The 10,586-nt window shown below is 36.0% G+C and overlaps 1 long non-coding RNA gene across 1 annotated transcript; it reads right to left on the bottom strand.

The window, feature by feature from the left end:
- Positions 1-357: 357 nt before the first annotated feature.
- On the bottom strand, positions 358-9,646 carry LOC128618706 (uncharacterized). The gene is made up of 4 exons (XR_008387775.1): positions 8,299-9,646; positions 6,071-6,142; positions 3,603-3,659; positions 358-1,634 (listed from the first exon to the last, which is right to left on the bottom strand). It is a non-coding gene; the product is annotated as an uncharacterized LOC128618706 (long non-coding RNA).
- Between the last annotated feature and the right edge of the window lie 940 nt (positions 9,647-10,586).

Genomic DNA, 10,586 nt, shown 5'->3' with positions numbered 1-10,586 from the left:
GGCGTCTTTGACAGTTCCATAGCACGTCTAAGGACTTATTTTTTCTAGTAGGACAGTTAACATACTGGTTGTATGTATGCAGGCATTTTTTACAGTTATTAAAATCTCCAAGAATAAATTTGGGTGCATCAGGTGAAAAAGATTCAAGTTTCTGTGTGAGGGTGCCAATATTAGTGTAGGGCACTGTGTGCACACACACATATAAATAATAATATATACATGCATATATACACACACACACACACTAATATATATATATATATATATATATATATATATATATATATATATAAATATAAATATAAATAAAAGTGTGTGTGTACTGAATGCTTTAAATACACTGTAAACACCTTGCATTGAACAGATTTATTTTGAACACTAGCCTACAGAGCATCTTTGAGAAGTAACACCACCTCCTCAAACCCATGAATACAATATTACACTTGACATCGCAACAGTTCAACAATTCAACAACTACAGTGACCATGCCTAGACGTGGGTTTTGACGGCAAAGCATTTAATGTCATTCAACTCCAGAATTATTGGCACTCTTTAATAAAATGAGCAAAAATGCATTAATTCATTTATTCATCATCAGGACGCGTTTTATCCTGGTCAGAATTGCGATGAATCCGGAGCCTATCCCGGGAACACTGTACAAAATATGGGAATACACTCACGATGAGATGCCAGTCCATCACAGTGCAAAATATACACATACACACACATTCACACCCAGGGCAAGTCCAATAGCACTAGCATATCCAATCCACCTACTGGCATGTTTTTTGGGAAGTGGGATGAAACTGAAGAACCTGGAGCCTAGAGAACCCATATGGATGCAAAGAAATTCCACACAGAAAATAACCCCAGCTCTTTATTGAACTGGGAACTCTAGAGCAGTGAAACGGCAATGTTACATGCTGCCCCGAGCAAAAATCACATTCCACAGTGATCCCGATTGTCCACCTAAACAAAAGAACTTGGCTTTTTTTAAGCAATAAATCACGCTTATCAATTCCGATTTTTTAAAAATAGTATCTTTCAAAAAAAATAAATATATAAATAAATAAATAAATAAATAAATAAATAAGTAAGTATCCAAGCATCTGCCATGGCTTTTCTTCAAATGAAAAAATAAATAAAATAAAATCTGAATTGTGGTATAAATAACAAAACGAAGAAAAACTGTTGTCTTTGGCCATTTCATGTTTCCATGTTGCACACATGCACATGTTGCCTTTATACTCATTTATAATTCTATATACACAGATTGGTTGATGAGCTGCAGTTAAATATACTATTAAGCACAATCAGTGACACAGCGGAAAAAAAAGTTTCACTTTTCTAAAACAAGCTAGATGTGTGAGGATGCGTGAGCATACTTGGCTCACTGTCATGAAGGGCACCAATAATTTTGGAGTCGACTGTATATAAGCACCATATGACTTACATGTACATTACTGAAACACATTCAGTTGATATGTGAAGCTCTGTGTGTGTGTGTGTGTGTGTGTGTGTGTGTGTGTGTGTGTGTGTGTGTGTGTGTGTGTGTATGCATTGTTCCAGGCTCCTGTATATTACTTCAATTCTTCTGAGGCTGATGTGGGGGTTTCAGATTCTTCCTGACCCTCCTAAAATGAGAGGAACACACACAAAGTTTCATAATACCATATGTTTCCCACACATGACCTCCATATTGGATTCACAGAAGCTCAAAACACCTTAAGTTAATGTGTTTTAGTGTTACATTACCCTAATAACAAATGCACGGTCACTGCCATGATGCAGTGACGTAGTGGTGCATTATTGCAACTACAATATAGTACGATAGTACGATTATTAAACTCTAAACAATGATACGATTACGATTTTTTTTTATGGTAACTTATTTCAAATGCATTTGGGGGAAAAACTACAAGAACATCGACTAACCACTCTAACATAGACATTAGTGTTAATGTTCCTGGCCTGCAAAAAGAAACCCTACAATACAGTAGTTAATCGGGACTCTGCTGGTTAGAACTCAATTCTTAGCTCTAATACAATGTTATAAATAGCTTTTGTACTACAATTCAATATTCTGTCCCTATTTAAATGTACATAAACGTGTCATATTGACCATGTTAACTTCTTTGTAAAAAAGATGTTTCTTCATGTCTACTTCTATTGGAGCGTGAGACAACACTCTGATGGATCTGATCTAAAACAGATCATAAGGATTTGCACAAACTTGTGGAGTCCATGCCAGCTCGAGTGCACACTGTCATTAACGCCCCCATGAACGGGGGTGCGCGTGTTCAGTATTAAATGTATTTATGATGTCACACTCCACAGTAGTGGTTACAGACTCATATGAAAGTAGACAATCAGGGCTTTAAGAATTTGCAGTGATCCATAATATTTCCTTTTTTTTTTTTTTGCCTAGCCTACGAGTTATATATGTTATAATTTTTATTGTGGCAGTTGTACACGATGTTTTACGATCAACAAAGCTCAAGTTGTGCAGTTTGTTTTGTCGCTGTACCAGTTGTATTGTGGAGAGATGTGAATAGTTTGCCCAGTAAGGAGTTCACACCCCTCCTCTTCCCATCACCCTGCTCACCAGCAGCTAAACACAGAGTCACGATACTCTACACACAGAAACCCAACAGTGTCCTGACTAATCTTATAACAGACTTAGGGCAATAAAATAACACATTTGTTTATACTGGTTGAAAAAGTCTGATAAGTCGATTTCCATTCTGCTGGCTAGAAATGTTCAAGCAAAACTGAAATTCATGTGAATATTTCAAAGATTCTACTCCCACCCCCCCAGTTGTTGTCAATAATATAATTTGTAATGAAAATGATCAGCTTCTTTGTACATATACATAGATATAAATGTCACATTTCAGAAAATAACACTGGCTTTATAGCTGCCTGGCGATTGTAGGGGTGTGTTTTCTTTTTGGAGCCTATCTTTCTCTAATGATTTATTTAGATAATGAGAAAGGGAGGTGATATAGTTTTCTTTTGTTTTTGTTTGGAATAGGGAAGGTACTTTTGCTAAATTTCAGCGAATGATCTTGTGTTGTTTATAATTTTTTATAATTTTAGCATTATTTATCATGATGCTATTCTCTGCCAGGGAGCTCGTTTTCAATAATTTACATTACATTCGAATGAAACTGATAAATATTGTGTCTGGCATGTTTGATTTATGTTACAGCTCTTGCTTCCCACTGGCAATATAAGCTGAATAAACTAGTTTTTAGAGAAACTTTAATATACATAACGTAATACATTTCTGCAACTCCACTGGTATTTTTTTCCTTCTTCATAGTGTAAGAAGTTTAATTGTGTTTACTAGAGTGACAAGAGTGATAATATTAGTGGTGTGACATTTGTACCACAGTGAACATTGTTTTCTCTTGACTTCAAAAACCATGGTTAACTTTTATAAAGAGACAATGTCCTCACTGTACAGTGGAAGTAATTATTGACATATTGGCTAGTCTGTAAAGAATAATAAATAAAAATGTGGAAGAGTATTTGGGTTTGTTGTTGTTGTTTTTGACTCTTGCTGACTTGTCCTTAGTTTAAACTAAAGTTCACCTCACCTTCACTTTGTCAAAATCTGATCCACCAGGAAGGGACTTCTGCGGTATGTGGAAGGCCTGAGAAATTAAAATTCAAAATATGAGATCAATAAATATTGCATTTTAATTTGCATAAAATAAAGCTATGCTTATCATCTGGACTTGACATTACCCATGTAGCTCTTACCCCGCTGTGACCTGTTAAATTTTTATTTACTTATTGTTTTACCTATAACAGTGACTGTCTACAGGTTCAACTTGTTGCCACTCCAAGTAATGAATAAAACATGACACAACATGCAGCTGTGGAAAAATAACCAGAGGGGTGGTATGATGAGGTGGAGTTATGTTACCACAGCAATCTGCCAACCAGTTTTTTGTTGTTTGTTTTTTTAGTTAAAGAATGACACCATCATTGTTATTCACATATAGTTACAGTTAATATTGCGGAACAACCAAAAAACACTCCTGTTATTAGTCATTGTTTATTATTAATTATAAGAAGTTCTTGTTATCACTTGCTTTATAACAGCTATAAACAGTCATTCCCTCAAAATCCACTCTTTCCTTCTAACTCTTGAAGTTAATAAGAGCAAAAACATGTTGCTTGTCATGTTACTGAGAAGCCAGAAAACACAAAAGCCCTCAATCCTGAAGAGTAAAACTCATAGAGCTGACACTGGAGACGGCTTCCATAAATGCAAAAATAACCATCGTCTCACAGAAAGCTTTATTATACCAAATTTTGATTATACAACAGATTTTTAATCCGTCTTAGATTACAGTATATGGACAAGTTCCTGTAAATAATAAGTTCTTATAGCTGTTTAGGATGTTTACACTACCTTTATTGTGACATTTTAACCTATTAAACTGAAAAACAATAAGAATCAATTAAAGGGAAAAAATTCTCAAAAATAAATAAATAATAAAAAGTACAATAACCTGGTTGCATAAGTGTGCACACCCCTAAACTAATACTTAGTTGACGCACCTTTAGATTTTATCACAGGGTTCAATCTTTTAGGGTAAGAGTTAATCAGTTTGGCATCATCTAGACTTAGCAAGATTTTGCCATTTTTCCTGCCAGATTAGCTGGGCATCTACTGTGCACAGCCCTCTTCAGGACACCACACAGATTTCTGACTGGATTCCAAAACCTTTGACTTGTTTTGGTGAAACCATTCCTTTGTTGATTTGGAGGTTTGCTTCGGGTTGTTGTCATGCCGAAAGGCGAAATTCCTCTTTGTTTTAAGTGTTTTAGGAGAAGCCTTGATGTTTTGTGCCAAAATTGACTGTTATTTGGAGCTATTTATTATTCCGTCCACCCTGATTAAAGGTCAGTTCTACTGAAGAAAAGTGATGATGTGCTGTTTTTTGTGCCAAACATATCTTTTGGTATATGACCAAAAAGTTCAACTCATCAGATCATTAAACATTATGTCGCATGGGTTTGGGAGATTTTTTTAAATTGATTTTTTTTTTTTTTTTTTTGGTTAAAAAAGGCTTCCGTCTTGCCACCCGACCCCATAGCCCAGCGATATGAAGAATTCGGGAGATTGTTGTTACACGTAGGGAACAACCCATTGCTGTAGGCCTCTTGGCAGCCTCTCTGACCAATTTTCTCCTGATCTTCATATCAATTTCAGAGGGACGTCCGATTCTTAGTAGTGTCACTGTCTTGTCATATTTTCTCCATTTTTTGATTATTGTCTTTACAGTGTTCCATGGTATTTCCAACGCCTTGGAAAAAAAATCTTGAAACATTCTCCTGATTGATATTTTTCAACAGTGAGATCCCCTACCTGTTTTGTAAAACTCTTTGTAAAAGCCCATGGCTTTTCCAGTTGGACGTTACCAACATGATATCAGGACAATCTTATAACAGCTATACTTTATTTGGTAATCGGTTGAATATAAAAGGGTGTGCACACTTATGCAACCAAGTTGTTGCATTTTTTTTTTTCTTCCCCTAAAATGATTCCTACTGGTTTTTCACTTTAATTTATAGGTTAAAAATTCACAATAAAGCTAGAAAAGATTCTGACATGATTTATCTTGGTTTCATTTTTTTACATCATAAAAACGTGCCACTTTAACAGGGATTTGTATACTTTTTATAACCGTATGCACGTTCACTTTTCCTCTTCACACTTTTCTCAAATACTGCACGTCTTTTTGGTTTGCTTTTCAAATCCAGCTCACCACAACTGAACTTGCACAAGGCAAGAATACATAAACTGAATGAATAAACTGTATAGAAAGCACAAGTTACAGAACTGGTTATGAGATATAACGACATGTCAAGCTGAGCGACAAGAATGTGCATGCACAAAGCTCAAATGCATACATCAATGTCAATGTTTAAATGGTATGTTATCTGCTGGTACCTTTAACTTTCCAGCGAGTGGCCAATTAATCATGTTTCAGTCAAAAAAAAAAAAGAACATCAGAAAGCACTGACTGAGTGCTATAACAGAATCACTCACCTTCTTGGCTTGCTGGATTTCCTCTGTAGACTTGGACCTGCTCTTCACCATATGCTTCTGAGGTGACGTTGTCTGAAGAAATAGAAGACTATTTAAAAACTTGGTGTGTGGAGTTTGTGGAGGGAATAAAAGGTTTTTAATGATTAAATTATTTATAATGATCCCCCCCCCCCATTTCAGACGAGTTTTGAAAAACATGTGTCTTGAGTTTTCTGTAGGAGATAAACTACAAGAAACGAACTCATCTCCACTATTGCATACAAAAAATTGCACATTATGACCCAATACATAGAAATATTTACTATGTACAAGTGTGTGCTTAACAATATCATGTAGTAAAAAAAATGTCTGTGTTAAAATATTAGCAGTCCGGTATCGAAAAAAAAAGCAAGTATTATTTTAGAGCCCCCTGTTGCCCACAAGGTGAATTTGCTAATTTTACACCTCCTCCACCTACTCCTGCAAATAATATAATAATCCAGTAGATAATAAATAAATAAAAATAATCCAGTGGATTTCATTACCATGCTGGTAATTTTCTAAGGAGTCTGTTACAGTTTTAAGACACAAAGGCGACACCTCAGAGCTCTCTGCTGGCCCCATTGGTAGTCGTGCTGGTTCTGTCGGTTATCTGCTACAAGCTTCTTCCCTTTTGCTCCATGGGTCATGTTAAATGATAAGCGTCCATTGCTTGTTGCATGTTTAAAATATATCCCAGCACCTAGGGGTTTTTTTTTGTACCACATTTTTTTGTACTACATGAGTGTGAACCAGGGGTCATCCAGGGTTTTTTTTTTTTTTTTTCCACAAACTTCTTTTAATTGTAAAGTTTCAGAACTCAAAGTCATCAATAAACATAGGCGGCCTTGGCGTATGACAAAGTCACAAGGGTGTGCTCTAGTGACAGTTTTATCATAGACCATTTCAAACAGTGTGAATCTTACCTTGTGAATTTATGATGAAAACACAGAGTGTAGACAGTTTTATTGTCAGAATAATTCATTAATCCATGCTCCAAAGTCTTTCCACGAAATATTAAACACATTTTTCAGAAAGGTAGGCTTCAAGATGCCTTGAGTAATATTAGACTGTGAGAACTGCTGTCCCAGTTTCAGTCCCAACGTGTACCGACACGCTGATGAGCCCTGCTCTGAACACACTACACACGCAAAATGGGAAAAAAGTACTGTACAGTTTTCATAAGGTAAAATATTAATGTACCCGTAATGGTACAACTGTAGTCCTTAATGTCCAATTATGAATCCCAAATGAGTTTTAAAGATTCACTAAATCCTCTATGTCCATGGTGCCCAAAATGGAGTCACCAAGGATCCATGAAGCATAGCCAGGGAGATCACAGTTTTTATTTTTAAATCAGTGAAGGGAAGAAAACATTCCACTGTTATCAAAGTTATTATATTTAGTCTTATGTTTATTAGCAAATTTTAATTGAATTCATACCTCAGTAACTCAGAAACATTGTTCTGATCGCTTCCTGGCTGCAAAAGATTTGAGAACCACTGTTCTGGGTTCTCGAACTAAAGATACAACACCAGTACCCATGAGGCACCCTGAAATGTCTAACTTATCACAGTATATTATCTATAGATATTTGTGGTATTTAATCTCAAGAATCAACAAGAAAAGTATGATGTGTGTAATTTGAGACACAGCTACTTATGCTTATGCTACTTATGCTCATATGGGGGAGGGGTGAGGGGGGGGTATGTTTCTGAAAGTTACATACATGTCGTTTTTCCTGAAGCTTCTCTGGAAAGCTATTTACTTATTATTTATTTTAAGCTGTACTATTTGCGCACACACACACACACGTGTGTGTGTGTGTGTGTGTGTGTGTGTGTATGTTCATATGTTGCCTTTTATGTTGTATAATGTACTGTGTGTGTGTGTGTGTGTATATATTATATATATATATATATTCATATATTCATATGTTACCTTGTATGTTGAATAATGTACTGTACATCTCTTTGAAAAGGGTGTATATGGAAAAAATTACTTTCCCAGTGTCTTAATATCATAACGTGGGTATAATGACGAGATGTAAAGAAAGAATTGTCTTTGTCCACGAATAAAAGACTGGATACATGCTGTGGACTCATTTGGTTGCATTCAATCAGCCAGCCTTTTTTTAATCCACTTTTTTGCTATTTGTTTGTTTGTTTGTTTATTATTATTGTTGTTGTTGGGTCCAAATCTGTGTTTACCTTCTGCTCCATGTTGGAAAAGTGCAGCAGGGTGCCGGAGGATGCTGGAGGGAGAAGACACACTCTTTATCTTTATCGCTCGCTCAGGGCCTGTCAGTGTGAGACAGCAAAAGCACATTAAGAAGCATTCAATGCGACAAGAACACACAAATGTCACAGTGTATGGACATGCAATCCATCACCACTAGAGGTCACCTGTTCTTTTGATTCATTCTTATGAATGAATAGCATTAAGATATTTAGCTAATGTAGGATGGGTGTAGATTAGTGATAGAAAATATGTTCACAAGCATGAATAAAAACCTGCTACATAGTAATAAGCTGTAAAAGGTAAAGCCCAACAATATATAAAAAAGCAGCATAGGTGTCAATGTATACATGATTATGAGTATGAGCATTGATCTGCCAAGGCCAGAGGGGACAACTGGTAATAACAGAGGCCAGGTCGCCATGGAAACACAAGAGAGTGACTCTGAATATTAAATTCTCTCTCTCACACACACACAGTCACAAAAAGGGTAATTAGAAATTCACAAGTCCTATTTTGCTTGTATTTACTCGTTTGTGAGTCGCTTTGGATAAAAGCGTCTGCTAAATGAATAAATGTAAATGTAATGTTCACTAGAGGGCAAGTTATCATTTAAATTCACCAACACGTTCACCCTTGTAGTCAGTGCTCGAAAATGATGAACCTCACATCGTTATACAATCATGCCATCTGAATGACTCATTTTTATCATTCTACGTTTACGCTAATGGGTTCTCTATAATCTGAATGAACACAGGAAGTGGAAACATTTCTACTATAATTACACTCCTAGTATAATAACGTTGATCGACCTGGTAGGCTTAATGAGTTTTTATTTTATTCCTTCAGAAAACTCAAGTAGTGATCTCAGAAGCATGGTGCTTTGATAAAGAACAGAAAGCCCTAGTGACTGAACGTGGCCACAGCCCTGACCTATTTGGTGACCTAGTTTTACTCGCCACCACTCCATCCACACCCCTACCAGTGTTCTCCACCCTCAGGCCAGTCAGTCATATCCGTAACGTATTCGGTGTTGCATGCAGTGTCTGTCTGTTTGTTTTTTCCCCCAAATTATTTATTAAGATTTTGGTTTGGTTTTTGTGCATACATACAGCAAAAAAGGAGAAGACATCATACAGTATTTTACAGTATATAAACTATATTAAAAATATAAAATACGATTGCCGTATATACAGTATGCATGCACAAAAACCCAAGCTTATACTGTAACGATGCACTCAACGCCAGGCCTTGAAATACTTATTGTTAGTTTTCCAAGTACTGGATGGCATACACACTCAGCACTAACTTTGGCAACACTGACTCACACTCACACATCATGCATGCACTCATCCTCAAGTTTTAAATGTCATGCTTGCTTTTAATCATGTAGATGAATGGTATGGAAGTGTGTTCAGATCAGTCCAGATCACTCACACACACATACATACATACACACACACATATTTTTATATATATATATATATATATATATATATATATATATATATATATATATATATATATATATATATATATATATATGTGCGCACACATATATACATATATATACACACACACGACAATTCTGTGGTTTTAGAATAGCGAACCATAAAGCAATTGTAACCCTCAATAAAGTCAAAGCATGGATTGTTTCTATTTTTTCTATTTTCAAATAAAATTTTAATGCAATCCCGATAATTTTATTATCTTCTAAGCAGCATGTAAATAATGCATTTAAGTCATTAAGTAACTGTATATCCTTATAATCCCAAGGTGTTTTTAAGACTGTATATAGTACCTATGCCTACAGTCTATCCATCAGACTGGAAATCAAATTAAAATCCCAGCCCCTCAGGCTCTGAGATGACTGATTATTTTTCCTCTGTGAAGAACCTTGGAAATCGTCTCTTAAATGTAATAGAAATTCTACTGTGAATTCTGCTGAGATGCTACCTGCCTGCTGAATCAACCCAATCTGATTCTGTACTGGGTAACAATGAAATCTGAAGGACATCAGCAACACTCGAGCACACAGAGTCATAGCAAAGCGTGAATCGCCACCTGTATGTCTGTGTCTCATTCCCCCCCACATTCTGCTTGCCCTTCACTGGTTTTGAAACCAGTGATGCATACAAATACTCAGATCAACACATATGATTGACTCTCTTGCTCTCTCTCTTTTACACATACACACACACACACACACACACACACACACACACACACACACACACAGTTTATCATGCATCCAGACATT

Source organism: Ictalurus furcatus, chromosome 14 (genome assembly GCF_023375685.1).
Source record: "Ictalurus furcatus strain D&B chromosome 14, Billie_1.0, whole genome shotgun sequence".
Classification (NCBI taxonomy): Eukaryota; Metazoa; Chordata; class Actinopteri; order Siluriformes; family Ictaluridae; genus Ictalurus; species Ictalurus furcatus.
Note: the sequence above shows the minus strand (reverse complement) of the source record. Positions and strands in the feature narration are given on the sequence as shown.